Below are 22,059 nucleotides of genomic sequence, written 5' to 3' on the forward strand. Positions count from 1 at the left end.
GTATTAGTGTTTAGCAGACTGTGCGTCAGTCCCTATACCGCTGAAGGACTGCTGCAGTATAGGGCAGCGGTCAGCAGTAGTGCACGGCAACCCTATGTATTGTGGACCGATAGCAGTCCTTACAGAACAGCAGACTGTACTGCACTCAGGCCTATGTACCGTAGCACCCTATACCAAGTTACCAGTCCTTATAAGAACTTTTGTGGACCAAGCAGGTTGTGTGTTAGTGTTTAGCAGACTGTGCGTCAGTCCCTATACCGCTGAAGGACTGCTGCAGTATAGGGCAGCGGTCAGCAGTAGTGCACGTCAACCCTATGTATTGTGGACCGATAGCGGTCCTTACAGAACAGCAGACTGTAACGCACTCAGGCCTATGTACCGTAGCACCCTATACCAAGTTACCAGTCCTTATAAGAACTTTTGTGGACCAAGCAGGTTGTGTATTAGTGTTTAGCAGACTGTGCGTCAGTCCCTATACCGCTGAAGGACTGCTGCAGTATAGGGCAGCGGTCAGCAGTAGTGCACGTCAACCCTATGTATTGTGGACCGATAGCGGTCCTTACAGAACAGCAGACTGTAACGCACTCAGGCCTATGTACCGTAGCACCCTATACCAAGTTACCAGTCCTTATAAGAACTTTTGTGGACCAAGCAGGTTGTGTATTAGTGTTTAGCAGACTGTGCGTCAGTCCCTATACCGCTGAAGGACTGCTGCAGTATAGGGCAGCGGTCAGCAGTAGTGCACGGCAACCCTATCTATTGTGGACCGATAGCGGTCCTTACAGAACAGCAGACTGTACCGCACCCAAGCCTATGTACCGTAGCACCCTAGACAGACCAAGTTACCAGTCCTGATAAAGAGCTTTGTGGAACAAGTGAGTTGTGAATGATTAGCAGACTGCAGCAGAAGGGCAGCAGTCAAGTATAATATTCTTTCTATATTTGGAAGAAAGAATATTATACGTGTACAAGCCTATTACCGTACCACTGATACCAGTCCTGAAAAGAACCTTTGTGGAACTAATAGTAACAGCAAGTCTTTAAAATTATCCTCACTGCCTGACACACTGCTTCCTGCCTGTCCCTATACAAATTGGCAAAAAAGAGTAGGCTGGAACGATTAGCTGGAACAGCTCTTTTGTGGACCTGATAGTAACAGCTAATGATGATGATGATGATGATGATGAAGAAAGACTAATCTGGCTGAGCTGTCCCTAAAATAGCAGCATACAGCGCTCTGTCCCTTTATCTAAACTGACAAAAGAAACTCAGGCTGCTGACCTAACACCTATACCAGTCCTGAAAAGAACTTTTGTGTACCAAATAGCTAGCGTTTTCTCTGTCCCTACTCCACACAGGATCCTTTCCCTACAGTGACAGAAGAAAGAATGTAAAATGGCCACCGGATCGGGTGTATTTATAGGTTAGGGGGAATGTCCAAGTGTCCATGAGCTGTCATGTCTCAATTGGTTGTCCTGTAACACATGATAAACGTGTCACGAAAGGTTAAAGTTCTTGTATACATTAAACACGTAAGTCCGCCGGGGCGAACGACGGAAAAAGGCGTTCGAACCCGCGGACGGCGAAAGTCGGAAATTCGCCGCGAAACGACCGCCGGGCGAACCGTTCGGCCATCACTACTAGTAGGTTGTGATTAGCAGACTGTACCTCACTCAACCCTATATACTGTAGTACACTATACCTTACCAGTCCTTAGGAAGGACCTTTGTGGAACTAGTAGGTTGTGATTAGCAGACTGTACCTCAGTCCCTATACTGATAAAGGACTGCTACAGAATAGGGCAGCAGTCAGCAGTACTGCACCTCAACCCTATATATTGTGGACCTATACCAGTCTTTAAGGATTAGCAGACTGTACCTCACTCAACCCTATATACTCTAGTACGCTATACCATACCAGTCCTTAGAAGGACCTTTGTGGAACTAGTAGGTTATGATTAGAAGACTGTACCTCACTCAACCCTATAATCTGTAGTGCGCTATACCTTACCAGTCCTTAGAAGGATCTTTGTGGAACTAGTAGGTTGTGATTAGCAGACTGTACCTCAGTCCCTATACTGATAAAAGACTGCTGCAGAATAGGGCAGCAGTCAGCAGTAGTGCACCTCAGTCCCTATATATTGTGGACCTATACCAGTCCTTAAGGATTAGCAGACTGTACCTCACTCAACTCTATATACTCTAGTACGCTATACCATACCAGTCCTTAGAAGGACCTTTGTGGAACTAGTAGGTTGTGATTAGCAGACTGTACCTCACTCAACCCTATATACTGTAGTACACTATACCTTGCCAGTCCTTAGAAGGACCTTTGTGGAACTAGTAGGTTGTGATTAGCAGACTGTACCTCAGTCACTATACTGATAAAGGACTGCTGCAGAATAGGGCAGCATTCAGCAGTAGTGCACCTCAACCCTATATATTGTGGACCTTTACCAGTCTTTAAGGATTAGCAGACTGTACCTCACTCAACCCTATATACTCTAGTACGCTATACCTTACCAGTCCTTAGAAGGACCTTTGTGGAACTAGTAGGTTGTGATTAGCAGACTGTACCTCACTCAACCCTATATACTGTAGTACACTATACCTTACCAGTCCTTAGAAGGACCTCTGTGGAACTAGTAGGTTGTGATTAGCAGACTGTACCTCAGTCCCTACACTGATAAAGGACTGCTGGAGAATAGGGCAGCAGTCAGCAGTAGTGCACCTCAACCCTATATATTGTGGACCTATACCAGTCCTTAAGGATTAGCAGACTGTACCTCACTCAACCCTATATACTCTAGTACGCTATACCTTACCAGTCCTTAGAAGGACCTTTGTGGAACTAGTAGGTTGTAATTAGAAGACTGAACCTCACTCAATCCTATATACTGTAGTACACTATACCTTACCAGTCCTTAGAAGGACCTTTGTGGAACTAGTAGGTTGTGATTAGCAGACTGTACCTCAGTCCCTATACTGATAAAGGACTGCTGCAGAATAGGGCAGAAGTCAGCAATAGTGCACCTCAACCCTATATATTGTGGACCTTTACCAGTCCTTAAGGATTAGCAGACTGTACCTCACTCAACCCTATATACTGTAGTACACTATACCTTGCCAGTCCTTAGAAGGATCTTTGTGGAACTAGTAGGTTGTGATTAGCAGACTGTACCTCACTCAACCCTATATACTGTAGTACACTATACCTTACCAGTCCTTAGGAAGGACCTTTGTGGAACTAGTAGGTTGTGATTAGCAGACTGTACCTCAGTCCCCATACTGATAAAGGACTGCTGCAGAATAGGGCAGCAGTCAGCAGTACTGCACCTCAACCCTATATATTGTGGACCTATACCAGTCCTTAAGGATTAACAGACTGTACCTCACTCAACTCTATATACTCTAGTACGCTATACCTTACCAGTCCTTAGAAGGACCTTTGTGGAACTAGTAGGTTGTGATTAGCAGACTGTACCTCACTCAACCCTATATAATGTAGTACACTATACCTTACCAGTCCTTAGGAAGGACCTTTGTGGAACTAGTAGGTTGTGATTAGCAGACTGTACCTCAGTCCCCATACTGATAAAGGACTGCTGCAGAATAGGGCAGCAGTCAGCAGTACTGCACCTCAACCCTATATATTGTGGACCTATACCAGTCCTTAAGGATTAACAGACTGTACCTCACTCAACTCTATATACTCTTGTACGCTATACCTTACCAGTCCTTAGAAGGACCTTCGTGGAACTAGTAGGTTGTGATTAGCAGACTGTACCTCACTCAACCCTATATACTGTAGAACACTATACCTTACCAGTCCTTAGGAAGGACCTTTGTGGAACTAGTAGGTTGTGATTAGCAGACTGTACCTCAGTCCCTATTCTGATAAAGGACTGCTGCAGAATAGGGCAGCAGTCAGCAGTTGTGCACCTCAACCCTATATATTGTGGACCTATACCAGTTCTTAAGGATTAGCAGACTGTACCTCACTCAACTCTATATACTCTAGTACGCTATACCATACCAGTCCTTAGAAGGACCTTTGTGGAACTAGTAGGTTGTGATTAGCAGACTGTACCTCACTCAACCCTATATACTGTAGTACACTATACCTTACCAGTCCTTAGAAGGACCTCTGTGGAACTAGTAGGTTGTGATTAGCAGACTGTACCTCAGTCCCTACACTGATAAAGGACTGCTGGAGAATAGGGCAGCAGTCAGCAGTAGTGCACCTCAACCCTATATATTGTGGACCTATACCAGTCCTTAAGGATTAGCAGACTGTACCTCACTCAACCCTATATACTCTAGTACGCTATACCTTACCAGTCCTTAGAAGGACCTTTGTGGAACTAGTAGGTTGTAATTAGAAGACTGAACCTCACTCAATCCTATATACTGTAGTACACTATACCTTACCAGTCCTTAGAAGGACCTTTGTGGAACTAGTAGGTTGTGATTAGCAGACTGTACCTCAGTCCCTATACTGATAAAGGACTGCTGCAGAATAGGGCAGAAGTCAGCAATAGTGCACCTCAACCCTATATATTGTGGACCTTTACCAGTCCTTAAGGATTAGCAGACTGTACCTCACTCAACCCTATATACTGTAGTACACTATACCTTGCCAGTCCTTAGAAGGACCTTTGTGGAACTAGTAGGTTGTGATTAGCAGACTGTACCTCACTCAACCCTATATACTGTAGTACACTATACCTTACCAGTCCTTAGGAAGGACCTTTGTGGAACTAGTAGGTTGTGATTAGCAGACTGTACCTCAGTCCCCATACTGATAAAGGACTGCTGCAGAATAGGGCAGCAGTCAGCAGTACTGCACCTCAACCCTATATATTGTGGACCTATACCAGTCCTTAAGGATTAACAGACTGTACCTCACTCAACTCTATATACTCTAGTACGCTATACCTTACCAGTCCTTAGAAGGACCTTTGTGGAACTAGTAGGTTGTGATTAGCAGACTGTACCTCACTCAACCCTATATAATGTAGTACACTATACCTTACCAGTCCTTAGGAAGGACCTTTGTGGAACTAGTAGGTTGTGATTAGCAGACTGTACCTCAGTCCCCATACTGATAAAGGACTGCTGCAGAATAGGGCAGCAGTCAGCAGTACTGCACCTCAACCCTATATATTGTGGACCTATACCAGTCCTTAAGGATTAACAGACTGTACCTCACTCAACTCTATATACTCTAGTACGCTATACCTTACCAGTCCTTAGAAGGACCTTTGTGGAACTAGTAGGTTGTGATTAGCAGACTGTACCTCACTCAACCCTATATACTGTAGAACACTATACCTTACCAGTCCTTAGGAAGGACCTTTGTGGAACTAGTAGGTTGTGATTAGCAGACTGTACCTCAGTCCCTATTCTGATAAAGGACTGCTGCAGAATAGGGCAGCAGTCAGCAGTTGTGCACCTCAACCCTATATATTGTGGACCTATACCAGTCCTTAAGGATTAGCAGACTGTACCTCACTCAACTCTATATACTCTAGTACGCTATACCATACCAGTCCTTAGAAGGACCTTTGTGGAACTAGTAGGTTGTGATTAGCAGACTGTACCTCACTCAACCCTATATACTGTAGTACACTATACCTTACCAGTCCTTAGAAGGACCTTTGTGGAACTAGTAGGTTGTGATTAGCAGACTGTACCTTAGTCCTTATACTGATAAAGGACTGCTGCAGAATAGGGCAGCAGTCAGCAGTACTGCACCTCAACCCTATATATTGTGGACCTATACCAGTCCTTAAGGATTAGCAGACTGTACCTCACTCAACTCTATATACTCTAGTACGCTATACCATACCAGTCCTTAGAAGGACCTTTGTGGAACTAGTAGGTTGTGATTAGCAGACTGTACCTCAGTCCCTATACTGATAAAGGACTGCTGCAGAATAGGGCAGAAGTCAGCAATAGTGCACCTCAACCCTATATATTGTGGACCTTTACCAGTCCTTAAGGATTATCAGACTGTACCTCACTCAACCCTATATACTGTAGTACACTATACCTTGCCAGTCCTTAGAAGGACCTTTGTGGAACTAGTAGGTTGTGATTAGCAGACTGTACCTCACTCAACCCTATATACTGTAGTACACTATACCTTACCAGTCCTTAGGAAGGACCTTTGTGGAACTAGTAGGTTGTGATTAGCAGACTGTACCTCAGTCCCCATACTGATAAAGGACTGCTGCAGAATAGGGCAGCAGTCAGCAGTACTGCACCTCAACCCTATATATTGTGGACCTATACCAGTTCTTAAGGATTAACAGACTGTACCTCACTCAACTCTATATACTCTAGTACGCTATACCTTACCAGTCCTTAGAAGGACCTTTGTGGAACTAGTAGGTTGTGATTAGCAGACTGTACCTCACTCAACCCTATATACTGTAGTACACTATACCTTACCAGTCCTTAGGAAGGACCTTTGTGGAACTAGTAGGTTGTGATTAGCAGACTGTACCTCAGTCCCCATACTGATAAAGGACTGCTGCAGAATAGGGCAGCAGTCAGCAGTACTGCACCTCAACCCTATATATTGTGGACCTATACCAGTCCTTAAGGATTAACAGACTGTACCTCACTCAACTCTTTATACTCTAGTACGCTATACCTTACCAGTCCTTAGAAGGACCTTTGTGGAACTAGTAGGTTGTGATTAGCAGACTGTACCTCACTCAACCCTATATACTGTAGAACACTATACCTTACCAGTCCTTAGGAAGGACCTTTGTGGAACTAGTAGGTTGTGATTAGCAGACTGTACCTCAGTCCCTATTCTGATAAAGGACTGCTGCAGAATAGGGCAGCAGTCAGCAGTTGTGCACCTCAACCCTATATATTGTGGACCTATACCAGTTCTTAAGGATTAGCAGACTGTACCTCACTCAACTCTATATACTCTAGTACGCTATACCATACCAGTCCTTAGAAGGACCTTTGTGGAACTAGTAGGTTGTGATTAGCAGACTGTACCTCACTCAACCCTATATACTGTAGTACACTATACCTTACCAGTCCTTAGAAGGACCTTTGTGGAACTAGTAGGTTGTGATTAGCAGACTGTACCTTAGTCCTTATACTGATAAAGGACTGCTGCAGAATAGGGCAGCAGTCAGCAGTAGTGCACCTCAACCCTATATATTGTGGACCTATACCAGTCCTTAAGGATTAGCATACTGTACCTCACTCAACCCTATATACTGTAGTACGCTATACCTTACTAGTCCTTAGAAGGACCTTTGTGGAACTAGTAGGTTGTGATTAGAAGACTGTACCTCACTCAACCCTATATACTGTAGTACACTATACCTTACCAGTCCTTAGAAGGACCTTTGTGGAACTAGTAGGTTGTGATTAGCAGACTTTACCTCAGTCCATATTCTGATAAAGGACTGCTGCAGAATAGTTCAGCAGACAGCAGTAGTGCAACTCACCCTATATATTGTGGACCTTTACCAGTCCTTAAGGATTAGCAGACTGTACCTCACTCAACCCTATATACTGTAGTACGCTACACCTTACCAGTCCTTAGAAGGACCTTTGTGGAACTAGTAGATTGTGATTAGCAGACTGTACCTCACTCAACCCTATAAACTGTAGTACGCTATACCTTACCAGTCCTTAGAAGGACCTTTGTGGAAATAGTAGGTTGTGATTAGCAGACTGTACCTCAGTCCCCATACTGATAAAGGACTGCTGCAGAATAGGGCAGCAGTCAGCAGTACTGCACCTCAACCCTATATATTGTGGACCTATCCCAGTCTTTAAGGATTAGCAGACTGTACCTCACTAAACTCTATATACTCTAGTACGCTATACCGTACCAGTCCTAAGAAGGACCTTTGTGGAACTAGTAGGTTGTGATTAGCAGACTGTACCTCACTCAACCCTATATACTTTAGTACGCTATACCTTACCAGTCCTTAGAAGGACCTTTGTGGAACTAGTAGGTTGTGATTAGCAGACTGTACCTCAGTCCCTATACTGATAAAGGACTGCTGCAGAATAGGGCAGCAGTCAGCAGTAGTGCACCTCAACCCTATATATTGTGGACCTATACCAGTCCTTAAGGATTAGCAGACTGTACCTCACCCAACCCTATATACTCTAGTACGCTATACCTTACCAGTCCTTAGAAGGACCTTTGTGGAACTAGTAGGTTGTGATTAGAAGACTGTACCTCACTCAACCCTATATACTGTAGTACACTATAACTTACCAGTCCTTAGAAGGACCTTTGTGGAACTAGTAGGTTGTGATTAGCAGACTGTACCTCAGTTACTATACTTATAAAGGACTGCTGCAGAATAGGGCAGCAGTCAGCAGTAATGCACCTCAACCCTATATATTGTGGACCTATACCAGTCCTTAAGGATTAGCAGACTGTACCTCACTCAACCCTATATACTCTAGTACGCTATACCTTACCAGTCCTTAGAAGGAACTTTGTGGAACTAGTAGGTTGTGATTAGCAGACTGTACCTCACTCAACCCTATGTACTGTAGTACACTATACCTTACCAGTCCTTAGAAGGACCTTTGTGGAACTAGTAGGTTGTGATTAGCAGACTGTACCTCAGTCCCTATACTGATAAAGGACTGCTGCAGAATAGGGCAGCAGTCAGCAGTAGTGCACCTCAACCCTATATATTGTGGACCTATACAAGTCCTTAAGGATTAGCAGACTGTACCTCACCCATCCCTATATACTCTAGTACGCTATACCTTACCAGTCCTTAGAAGGACCTTTGTGGAACTAGTAGGTTGTGATTAGAAGACTGTACCTCACTCAACCCTATATACTGTAGTACACTATGTTTGCGCCGAAATTCGCCGCAAACCAACCGCCGGGCGAACAATTCGGCCATCCCTATCTAGGACTTCTGGACCAGACTTCTCTCCCTGACATATGTACTCCTGAGGCCACCAATTTTGCATTTTCTACTTAGTTTATGTCTGCCCTGGGGGCCAAAGGCTTTGCCAAATTGACAAGTTTCTCCAGCCCTGCCTCCCTCTTTAGTTGTTTGACACCTAAATAAAGGTTTTTTTTGTTTGAAGAAATACTTGCGTATGTGTTTTACTTCAATAAGGACAGTTTATTTGTGAGCAGGCAGGTACATTTCAAAAATACAAAGTGAAATGAATAACAAGGGGCACCAACACCAAACAACCTTCTGTAGATTAAAAAAGACAAACAAAATTTTAAAAAGATAATAATGGTGTTGTGGTAAGTTGACACACAAAACACACCCAAAAAAATGCAAAGATGAGCAAACTGTCAAAAAAGGAGATGTTGATTAATTAATTCAACCACAAAATAAAAAAATAAAAAAAAATAAAAAGATGGGGTAGCTGTGACGATTTGTGGAACTTTGTGGAACTAGTAGATTGTGATTAGCAGACTGTACCTCACTCAACCCTATATACTGTAGTATGCTATACCTTACCAGTCCTTAGAAGGACCTTTGTGGAACTAGAAGGTTGTGATTAGCAGACTGTACCTCAGTCCCCATACTGATAAAGGACTGCTGCAGAATAGGGCAGCAGTCAGCAGTACTGCACCTCAACCCTATATATTGTGGACCTATCCCAGTCTTTAAGGATTAGCAGACTGTACCTCACTAAACTCTATATACTCTAGTACGCTATACCGTACCAGTCCTTAGAAGGACCTTTGTGGAACTAGTAGGTTGTGATTAGCAGACTGTACCTCACTCAACCCTATATACTTTAGTACGCTATACCTTACCAGTCCTTAGAAGGACCTTTGTGGAACTAGTAGGTTGTGATTAGCAGACTGTACCTCAGTCCCTATACTGATAAAGGACTGCTGCAGAATAGGGCAGCAGTCAGCAGTAGTGCACCTCAACCTTATATATTGTGGACCTATACCAGTCCTTAAGGATTAGCAGACTGTACCTCACCCAACCCTATATACTCTAGTACGCTATACCTTACCAGTCCTTAGAAGGACCTTTGTGGAACTAGTAGGTTGTGATTAGAAGACTGTACCTCACTCAACCCTATATACTGTAGTACACTATAACTTACCAGTCCTTAGAAGGACCTTTGTGGAACTAGTAGGTTGTGATTAGCAGACTGTACCTCAGTTACTATACTTATAAAGGACTGCTGCAGAATAGGGCAGCAGTCAGCAGTAATGCACCTCAACCCTATATATTGTAGACCTATACCAGTCCTTAAGGATTAGCAGACTGTACCTCACTCAACCCTATATACTCTAGTACGCTATACCTTACCAGTCCTTAGAAGGACCGTTGTGGAACTAGTAGGTTGTGATTAGCAGACTGTACCTCACTCAACCCTATGTACTGTAGTACACTATACCTTACCAGTCCTTAGAAGGACCTTTGTGGAACTAGTAGGTTGTGATTAGCAGACTGTACCTCAGTCCCTATACTGATAAAGGACTGCTGCAGAATAGGGCAGCAGTCAGCAGTAGTGCACCTCAACCCTATATATTGTGGACCTATACCAGTCCTTAAGGATTAGCAGACTGTACCTCACCCAACCCTATATACTCTAGTACGCTATACCTTACCAGTCCTTAGAAGGACCTTTGTGGAACTAGTAGGTTGTGATTAGAAGACTGTACCTCACTCAACCCTATATACTGTAGTACACTATGACTTACCAGTCCTTAGAAGGACCTTTGTGGAACTAGTAGGTTGTGATTAGCAGACTGTACCTCAGTTCCTATACTTATAAAGGACTGCTGCAGAATAGGGCAGCAGTCAGCATTAATGCACCTCAACCCTATATATTGTGGACCTATACCAGTCCTTAAGGATTAGCAGACTGCACCTCACTCAACCCTATATACTCTAGTACGCTATACCTTACCAGTCCTTAGAAGGACCTTTGTGGAACTAGTAGGTTGTGATTAGCAGACTGTACCTCAGTCCTTATACTGATAAAAGACTGCTGCAGAATAGGGCAGCAGTCAGCAGTAATGCACCTCAACCCTATATATTGTGGACCTATACCAGTCCTTAAGGATTAGCAGACTGTACCTCACTCAACCCTATATACTCTAGTACGCTATACCTTACCAGTCCTTAGAAGGACCTTTGTGGAACTAGTAGGTTGTGATTAGCAGACTGTACCTCAGTCCTTATACTGATAAAAGACTGCTGCAGAATAGGGCAGCAGTCAGCAGTAGTGCACCTCAACCCTATATATTGTGGACCTATACCAGTCCTTAAGGATTAGCAGACTGTACCTCACTCAACCCTATATACTGTAGTACACTATACCTTACCAGTCCTTAGAAGAACCTTTATGGAACTAGTAGGTTGTGATTAGCAGACTGTACCTCACTCAACCCTATATATTGTAGTACACTATACCTTGCCAGTCCTTATAAGGACCTTTGTGGAACTAGTAGGTTGTGATTAGCAGACTGCACCTCAGTCCCTATACTGATAAAGGACTGCTGCAGAATAGGGCAGCAGTCAGCAGTAGTGCACCTCAACCCTATATATTGTGGACCTATACCAGTCCTTAAGGATTAGCAGACTGTACCTCACTCAACCCTATATACTGTACTACGCTATACCTTACCAGTCCTTAGAAGGACCTTTGTGGAACTAGTAGGTTGTCATTAGCAGACTGTACCTCAGTCCCTATACTCATAAAGGACTACTGCAGCAGAAGGGCAGCAGTCAAGTATAATATTCTTTCTATATTTGGAAGAAAGAATATTGTATGTGTACAACCCTATTACCATACCAGTCCTGAAAAGGACCTTTGTGGACCTAATAGTAACAGCTAATGATTAAACTGACTGTCCCTCACTGCTATACACAGCTTCCTGTCTGTCCCTATTTACACTGACAAAACACAGGCTGCTGGAACAATAACTTGAATAGTACTGCACTCAAAACTATATCCTGTACTACTACACCATACCAGTCCCGAAAAGGACTTTTGTGGACCTAATAGTAACAGCTAATGATTAAACTGACTGTCGCTCTCTGCAACACACAGCGTCCTGTCTGTCCCTCTCTCAGCACTGACAAAAGACAATCTGCTGCAACAATGACTTGAATAGAAGTGCCTCAAGCCTATATCCTGAACTACATCTATGCCATACCAGTCCTTAAAATGACTTTTGTGGACCTAATAGCTAGCGATTTGGGTCACTGCAGTCTCTGCCTGCTCCACACAGCAACCTCTCCCTATAGTGACAGTAGAAAGAATGTAAAATGGCCACTGGATCACGTCTATTTATAAGTTAGGGGGAATGTCCAAGTGTCCATGTGCTGTAATGTCTCAATTGGCTGTCCTGTACCTCTTGATGGATGTGTCATCATAGGTCAAAGTTCTTTTACACAGTAAACACGTAAGTCCGCCGGGCGAACAGCGGCAATAGTCCGCTGATCGGGCGGACCGCGAACAGCCGAAATTCGCTGCAAACCAACCGCCGGGCGAACAATTCGGCCATCCCTATCTAGGACTTCTGGACCAGACTTCTCTCCCTGACATATGTACTCCTGAGGCCACCAATTTTGCATTTTCTACTTAGTTTATGTCTGCCCTGGGGGCCAAAGGCTTTGCCAAATTGACAAGTTTCTCCAGCCCTGCCTCCCTCTTTAGTTGTTTGACACCTAAATAAAGGTTTTTTTTGTTTGAAGAAATACTTGCGTATGTGTTTTACTTCAATAAGGACAGTTTATTTGTGAGCAGGCAGGTACATTTCAAAAATACAAAGTGAAATGAATAACAAGGGGCACCAACACCAAACAACCTTCTGTAGATTAAAAAAGACAAACAAAATTTTAAAAAGATAATAATGGTGTTGTGGTAAGTTGACACACAAAACACACCCAAAAAATGCAAAGATGAGCAAACTGTCAAAAAAGGAGATGTTGATTAATTAATTCAACCACAAAATAAAAAAATAAAAAAAAATAAAAAGATGGGGTAGCTGTGACGATTTAAAATATTGTATTGCTGAAATTAGTAAAAAGAATAAAGAAATACGTTCGGGAGAAGTGTGTGTGAATATGAGCATCAAAACAAGTTCATTCTTGCAGCATTGTAAAGAACAAGAGAATGCGCTGCATGAAAGAATTTTTAACATTGCAGCGTGATGAATGTGCTATATCGATTACGAGCGTTAGTTTTACCTGAGCGAGCGCTTCCGTGTCCGAATTTGATTGTGAGCATGCGTGGCACCTTGTCCGTCGGAGTAGGCTACACATGATTGGACTATGTTCGATCGGAGCATGTTGTCGGAAAATGTTATGGCCAAGTTGGAAAACTTGGTCCGTCGGATACACCAACGGAAACAGTCCGATGGAGACCACACACTGTCGGATTATCCGACAACACGGTCCTATCGGACATTGTCCATCGGAATGTCCGACCGTGTGTACAAGGGCTCAGAGATCCGTTGCTCCGGATGGTAGGTGTATCAACAATTTGAGGTTCCAACTTGCAAGACCCAATCTGTGATGTTTCAGTGGAGGTCAGAGCATAAAAAAAAAAAGCACATGGAGACGCTCCACATTGTGCAGATTAACCAATTATTGAAAAAATTGTAAATCCAGCATTAAAAACCACCAAACAACTGGTGATACGGAATAAAAAACTCATGTGATATAAAATAAGAAAAAGCAATATGGGGAGCAGAGTATGCTTTCCCTACGCGTTTCGACTTCAAAGTCTTCTACTGGGGCATAACCTGACCCCCTCAAATTGCTGCTATATATAGACTAAACTATTGAAATGGTAATTGGAGCACTTGAGGGACCGCCCACACAATATACAGTTTCTGACAACATAAAAGTGAGAGTTTGACATTAAAAGAAAATGAAAAGGAAAACCAAAATGTGAGATATATAACAGTTTGTATCACAGGGTGACACTGTGAACAAACACATATTAATGTGCCATCGTCCCAATATGTTACGAAAAGGAAAAAAAAACAACTAATGTTTAAAGGACTTTTAAAAGGCACATAGGTACTACATCTAAAATTTCAAAAAGTTTATAATTATTTAATTTCCACAAAATGACAAACAATTCAATAGCAGCGTATATTACAACCATATATAAAAAAAAAGTGTAAATACTGGACCTAGCCCAAAAAAGCCTGACAATTATTGATTTTTTGAAGGAACTTAAAATTATATATATAGTGAAATACTACAATACATAGTACAGTGTCATATATTTAAACATTCATAACAACATAGTGTATTCTAAAAGGATGTAACTTGAATTCCAGAAACTATGTCAGGCGTGGGGGTCCAGATCAAGTCTAAAAAAGTTGGCTCGACATGTTCCGCACTTCTGTAGCGCTTCTTCAGGAGAAATTCACACTAAGAGATGTAAATATATATATATTACTTACAGTGATACAGATCATTTAATTAATAATAAAGCATATTTGAACATAACATACAATTAAAATTCATGCAAATGCTTAGGGAGCGCGAGATTAAAAAAAAAGGGGGGGGGGGGGAGTCACGAAGAGCAGCGGGTGCACAGTGGAGAAACCACCAAGAAGGGACCATGGGGGGTAGAGAGCAAAGAGAGTAGATTGGAATCTGTATGGGGCAGAGACAACTACAATAATAATTGTAGTTAATATAATATAATTTTAAGTTCCTTTCAAAAAATCAATAATTGTCAGGCTTTTTTGGGCTAGGTCCAGTATTTACACATTTTTTTTTTTTTGGTTATAATATACGCTGCTATTGAATTGTTTGTCATTTTGTGGAAATTAAATAATTAAAAACTTTTTCAAATTTTAGATGTAGTACCTATGTGCCCTTTAAAAGTCCTTTAAACATTAGAAAAATTAAATGAACATATTGACAAAATAAAATAACAATAGCTGTCAAAAGTAAGCGAGTTTTGAGAAAAATATAATACAAATGATGTAAAAATATGAACTTATACTAGCTTTGTAGTTTCAGTGTGAAACTTGTCATTCACTGTGATCCCCCCATTTTTTTTTATTTAGGTCTGGTGAGTAATTTGTCACTCCAAGTCTGATGCAGGAGTCCAGATGGTCATCTGCAGTGTGCTCCTCTATTTGTTTTTAATAAAGGCTCACAGGAGGTATGTGGAGGCAAAGAAGGCCTTGAAATCAAAAGGGGATACTTTTCCTTTGGAACTGCAGTCTAGAAATGTATTGGATCGACAACTTTTCACAGCTAAGTCTTTTCTAGAAATAAGTTTGAGCTCAACCATAGATTGATCTTTGTGGAATTATTTTTCTATTGCAGCAGACAACTCTTTAACATTTACATTAGAAAATGGAAATTGTACAAATTGATAGGCGGGTGCGATCTCTGTGAAATCAGAAACATTTTTCAAAGTCCTCTTTGACCCTATGTTCACATCTATGTGCTTTTTGGTGCGTTTTGAAATTAGCAGAAATGCACTACAGTCCATTTAACATGTTTTCTCTGGTACACATTCACATCTATGCGTTTTTCATTCTATGTGTTTTTGGAAATGGTCAGTGACTTTTTTTCCCACAGCAGATTGCGTTTTGCATGTAATAGACTTCAATGGAATCGCACCAGAAACACAAGTATTGTGTTTTTGATGCATTGTGTGTTTTATTTTTTATTTTTTTCCCCTTTTAAAAACGCTGTATACAGCTGGTTGCTAAGGAGTGGGCCGGGAAGCCGGACGCTGTCTCCTTCACAATTGATGAGTCATCAGCTGTCAAAAGAAAATGGTGTGGGGTCCCCCCCAAATCCATACCAGACCCTTATCCGAGTATGCAGCCTGGCAGGTCAGGAAAGGGAGGGGATCGCATGCCCTCAACACGGGGAGGGGGGGTTCTTTGGGGCAAGGGGGCAAGGGCCTCTTCCCCACAACCCTGGGCTGTGGTTGTAGGTGTCTGTGGGCAGGGGCTTATCAGAATCTGGAAGCCCCCTTTAACAAGGGGGTCCCCATATCCTTCTATCAGTACTAGGATCCCTTTAGGACCCAGCACAACTCACCTGACACAGCCTTTGCCTATGAAACAACAGTGATTCGCCAGCTCAAATTTAAATCACCTGTATCAGCATTCAATCAGTGCTCGTGATAGAGTTTACCTTTGTGTGCCACTGTTTGAACCAGCTGTTATCTTCTCTGTGTAATTTGTGTATGACCCAGCTCGTTGACCCTGCTTGCTCGCTTATGCTTCAGTACTGTTTGGACTCTGATCTACATGTGTATGACCCAGCTTGCCTAAACCATGCTTTGTCTGATTCTACTGTAGTACCTTCATCTGCAGCGGTGAACTACAAGCACCAGCTAACATCTATCCGCATCTGCAGCGGTGAACTACAAGTCCCAGCTGACCTGCTCTGCTTCGACCTGCTCATGGTATGTGCTCTTGTTCTTTGAACTCTTTGCATAATCAGCACACCTGAACTGTTACCTGTTATGTGCTCCTAGCCTGACACCTGCCCCCCATGTGAATGAGTAGGGGTACATTGTACCCCTACTCATCTACCAAAAAAGTGTCACATGAAAAAAAAACACAGTTTTTGACAATTCCTTTATTAAAAATCAAAAAATAATGTCTCCCAGTGTAAATCCATCATCAACAATCATGCCATCTGCTGCACCGCCAAACCCCCCTCAAAAAAAGAGCTCTGCACTCGTTGAAGGCTAACCACCGACTGCCCGTTCCTCCGCATGACAGTTCTTAAATATGTAAGGGGTGGAGCCACCCTGTGATGTCCCTGGGTGGCCCCACCCTTTTTGATGTCACAGACCAGTGAATGCTGGGTCAGTTCAGGCTACAGACTTGCAACCCTGGGTACCTGCTTAAGAAATGCTGCACATGTCAAACTTCCCTGTCTAATGCCGCGTACACACGACCAGACTTTTCAACATCAAAAGTCCGACGGAATGATTCCAGCAGACCATCCGATCGTGTGTGGGCTGAAGCGGACTTTTGATTTGCAAAAGTCTGACAGACTTTAGAAATGGAACATGTTTCAAATTTTTCCGCCAGAACTCCGCCGGACCCATTTCCTACCGAGAAATCCGCTCATGTGTATGCTAGTCTGACGGACAAAAACTGACACTAGGGCAGCTATTGGCTACTGGCTATGAACTTCCTTATTCTAGTCCAGTCGTACGTCATCACGTTCGAATCCGTCGGACTTTGGTGTGATTGTGTGTGGCCAAGTCCGTTCATTTGGAAAGTCCGTCAGAACTCTGTCAGAACTCCGTCAGAACTCCGTCGAAAGTCTGTCGGACCTAAGTCCGGTCGTGTGTACGCGGCATAAGGGCAGACAGGAGGTTTGTGCCATTCCTGGTTCCAGCTGTCATGGTGTGAACCACCTCTGGGCCTGCCCTGCAGAGCTGCAAGATTCTCTTCTCCGTGTGGCTCCTGTCCCCTACACAGACCAGCTAAAGCACTGCATGGCACCTTTTAGCCTGACTCATGGAATAGCCCCTTGAACGCTTAGGGCAGGGGTCGGCAACCTACGGCCCGCAAAGGCTCGCCGCCGCTAATTGTCCGGCCCTTCAGTGCACCCGGCCCGTGGAAATTTTAACTTCTTCACAATGACAATACACAAATATGCGGCCTTGGCTTGAAGGGGTTGATCCGGGGTGATGCCTGCATCCTCATCCTCCTCCTCCTCCTGCCACAAGTCCACCACCAGAGCCATAGACTCCAAGGAAGGCTGCAGGGAAGTCTGCAGGGAAGAGAAGAAAGTGATAGCCTGGGTTCAGTCTGGTCTGACAGAAGATGCAGGCTGTTGTAGTATCACAAACTGGGGACAGATATGTCATCTGCTGCTGGTCCTGATCTCTGGGATTCCTGGACCAGATTGTGCTCCTTATTATATGGACTCCTCCAGCTATTTTCTTTTCCACAGACTTGTTGATGTGTGCCCTGGGAGCCAAAAGGCTTCGCAAATTACAAAGTTTGTCCAGCATTGACTTGCTCTTTATTTTGTTACCCAGAATGAATGGATATTTTCACAAAATATTTTCCTATGTGTTTTTCTTCAAAAAGGATAGTTTGTTTGTGAATAGGCAGGTACATTTAAAAAATACAATGTCAAATTAACAAGGGACAACAACCTCCTTGAGGTTAATAAAAAATATAAGGTAATAATGTTATGGTAACTTGACACTCCACAAAAAAGAAATATATGGAGATCACTAGAAAAAATTTTTTAAGTAATCGTAAAATAAATATTGATGAAATAAACAAATTATAAAAGAGGAGTATAAAAAATGATTGTAAACATTATTATGGAGATCGGGTTTTTAAAAAGTAGAATATTAATAATCAGATGAGGATAAATAATGAAGAAAGAAGTTTGTGAGAACTGTGTGACTATGAGCAGCAAAACAACTTCATTCTTCCAGCATTCTAAAGAAGAAAATGATGCACTGCATTAAAAGATCACAGAATTAGCAGCATGAGGAATGTGCTACCTCCAATACAAATGCTAATTTTGCCACACCGAGCGATTCTGTCTCATACTTGGGTCAGAGCATTTTTGGTCCGTTAGAACAGCATACAGACAAATGGTTTTCCCGATAGGAAATGGTTCCGTCAGAAAGATTTAAAACATGTTCTATTTCTAGGTCCATCAGAATTTTCCTTAAAAAAAAAAAAAGTCATATGAGGCATATACACGATTGGAATATACGATGAAAAGATTCTGTCTGACTTTTTCTGTCGGACATTCCGCTTGTGTGTACATGTCATAAGTAAGGTTCTGTTGCCATTAGTGCTTGGATCTCAGATACTCTCTTTGCTGATGTAATTGTGATGAGGAAAGATAGATTCAGACTTAAATCCCACAGTGAGATTGATTCAGATCGAGTAAAAGGAGGATTGGAAAAGGCATTGAGTACTACTGAGGGGTCCCATGATGGGAACGTTGGTTTCTTGGGAGGTCTGATCTTCAGACATGCTCTCAGGAATTGGATTACCAGAGGGTGTAATGCCCATCTAGTGCCTGTTTTGGCAGACAAAGCGGATAAGTGAAATTTTAGGGTACTTAAGCTTAAGCCCTTGTCAACTCCTTACTGAAGAAACTCTAAAATTTAAGGAGGTTCTGGTGAAACAGGATTATATCCCCTTTGCTGTGCCATGGAAAAGAACTTTCCTCAAATTGTTGTTTAAGTGGTGGTAGTATTCCTGGTTTGCATCAGAATCAACATTACTTCCTGAGAACAGCCTTTTTCCCTCAGCCTAACCCTTTCAACATCCAAGCCGTCAGATGCAACCTCTCCGGGACTGGATGTAAGAATTGGCCTTGTGATAGGAGATCCTGAGTTAGAGGCTGATGACTGAGTTGCAACAGGGTCGTGAACCACGGTCTCCTCAGAAAGAATGGCATTACAGCGATTACTGTAGCTGAAGATCTCCGGAGCCTGGACAGGTACCTTGCAATTAACTAGTTTCCGACCGCTGGCCATCAAATGATGGCCAGGCGGCGCACCTATTGTGGCGAGAGGGCATCATATGACAGCCTCCTATTTAAACAGGTAATGCGCGAGATCGTGTGCGAGCATCCCTGTTTCTTCGGTGGCGGGTGTCACGGAGACACCGCTCGCCACCAAAGGGGGTGAACAGCCATTGGGTATGGCTGTTTACCACGTGATCAGCTGTGATGAAGTCACGGCTGATCACAGATGGTCACAACCCCACTGTGCACGGCACGTGCGCGCGATTGAGAGCGTGCTGCGCATGCATGTCGGTGGGGGCGTGTTCCCGGGAACACTGCTTGTCACCGACGCTGGTAAACAACCATTGGCCCGGCTGTTTACCCACATGATTGGCTGTGATCGCTTCACAGCGATCACTAAAATGTAAACAAACCGTGGTAACGAGATGTTACTGGGTTCTCCTCGTCACACACCGATCTTGTGTGAGGAGGAGATTGCGGTAACATCACGTTATCACTTACAGTGTACACCAATCACACTTACAGTGTACACCAATCACACTGATTGCCCCCTCCAATAAAGAGGACCTGTCACCACCCCTCATAGTACCTGTCACTCATAGTCCATCAGAGTACCTGTCATAGTCCATCAGAGTACCTGAGTACCTGTCACAGTCCATCAGAGTACCTGTCACAGGCATCAGAGTACCCGAGTACCTGTCGCAGTCCATCAGAGTACCCGAGTAGCTGTCACAGTCCATCAGAGTACCCGAGTACCTGTTACAGCCCATCAGAGTACCGAGTGCCTTTCCCAGTTCATCTGAGTACCCGAGTACCTGTCACAGTTTATCTGAGTACCTGTCACAGTTCATCTGAGTACCTGTCACAGTTCATCTGAGTACCCGAGTACCTGTCACAGTCCATATGAGTACCTGAGTACCTATCACTGCCCTTCAGACTACCCAAATACCAGTCACCAGGTCATCAGAGTACCCGAGTACCTGTCACCTGTCACCAGGCCATCAGAGTACCCGAGTACCTGTCACCAGGCCATCAGAGTACCCGAGTACCTGTCACCAGGCCATCAGAGTACTCAAGTACCTGTCATCAGCCCATCAGAGTACCCGAGTAACTATTTGCAGCCCATGCCTCATAGAATATATACATTGGGGCGTTTGCTTTCCAAAATGGGGTCATTTTGTAGGTAATTCCACTGTCCTGGTGCTCCTGGACCTTCAAAAGTGTGATGGGTAGGAATGAAATGAGATGTGTTATTTATGCTCCTAGAATGCCTGAAGGTACTACTTCAATGTTCGGCCTCTCTATGTGACAGGCTGCGTAAAAGTCCTACACATGTGGTATTGCCATACTCGGGAGGAGCAGCAGAATGTGTTTTGGGGTGTAATTTTTGCTATATACATGCTATGTGTTAGAAATATCTTATAAATTGATGACTTTGTGTGAAAAAAATGGGATTTTTATATACAGCTTACCTGTAAAATCCTTTTCTTGAGAGTACATCACGGGACACAGGAGCTCATTACATAGTGGGTTATATAGGCACCTCTGGTGATTGGACACTGGTTAACCCCAATTAAGGAGAATTCCTCCCCTATATAACCCCTCCCATATGGGAGGCACCTCAGTTTTGTAGCAAAGCAATAAGAAACCACGTAAAACCCAAGAGGGGCGGGAGCCCTGTGTCCCGTGATGTACTCTCAAGAAAAGGATTTTACAGGTAAGCTGTATATAAAAATCCCATTTTCTTGATCATACATCACGGGACACAGGAGCTCATTACATAGTGGGATGTCCCAAAGCAATGACCGCCAGGGACCGGAGGACCTAAACTGCAGCCTGCAGTACACTGCGCCTGAAGGCGATATCCTCTTGCCCTCTGACATCCACCTGATAGAATCTGGTGAATGTGTGGACTGATGACCAAGTTGCAGCCTTACAGATCTGAGCCAGGGAGGCCTGGTGATGCACTGCCCAAGAAGCACTTACAGCCCTAGTAGAGTGCGCTTTCACTTGAAAAGGAGGGATTTTCCCTTTAACACTATAGGCTTGAGAAATAATCTGTCTAATCCACCTTGAGAGAGTGGATTTTGACGCTGCCTGGCCCTTCCTAGGGCCTTCCGGCAAAATAAACAAGCAATCAGTTTTTCTTATCTGAGCAGTTGCTTGAAGATATACACTGATTGCTCTAACCACATCCAAAGTGTGTAAAGATTCTTCTGCGGACTGTGGGTCCGGAAAAAAGGATGATAGGATTACATCTTGATTAAAATGGAATCCGGAAACCACCTTAGGTAGAAAGGACCTGTTGGGACGCATGACCACCCGGTCCTTATGAATAATTAGATACGGCTCCTTGCTGGAAAGAGCTGCTAGTTCTGATACTCTTCTAGCCGTGGATATGGCTACCAAGAAAACCAATTTTTTAGTCAGGAGAACTAATGGAGCCAGATGCAAAGGTTCAAATGGTTGCCCCTGCAAAGCCGAGAGAACCAAATTCAGATCCCATGGGCATACCGGAGGTTTGACTGGTGGTCTTATCCGCATGGCCCCCTGGATGAAAGCCCGCACCAGGGAATGCGATGCAAGTG

The sequence above is a fragment of the Lithobates pipiens genome, unplaced genomic scaffold, assembly GCF_037356315.1.
Source record: "Lithobates pipiens isolate NorthernLeopardFrog02 unplaced genomic scaffold, aLitPip1_a1.2 Scaffold_28, whole genome shotgun sequence".
In the NCBI taxonomy this organism is placed as follows: domain Eukaryota; kingdom Metazoa; phylum Chordata; class Amphibia; order Anura; family Ranidae; genus Lithobates; species Lithobates pipiens.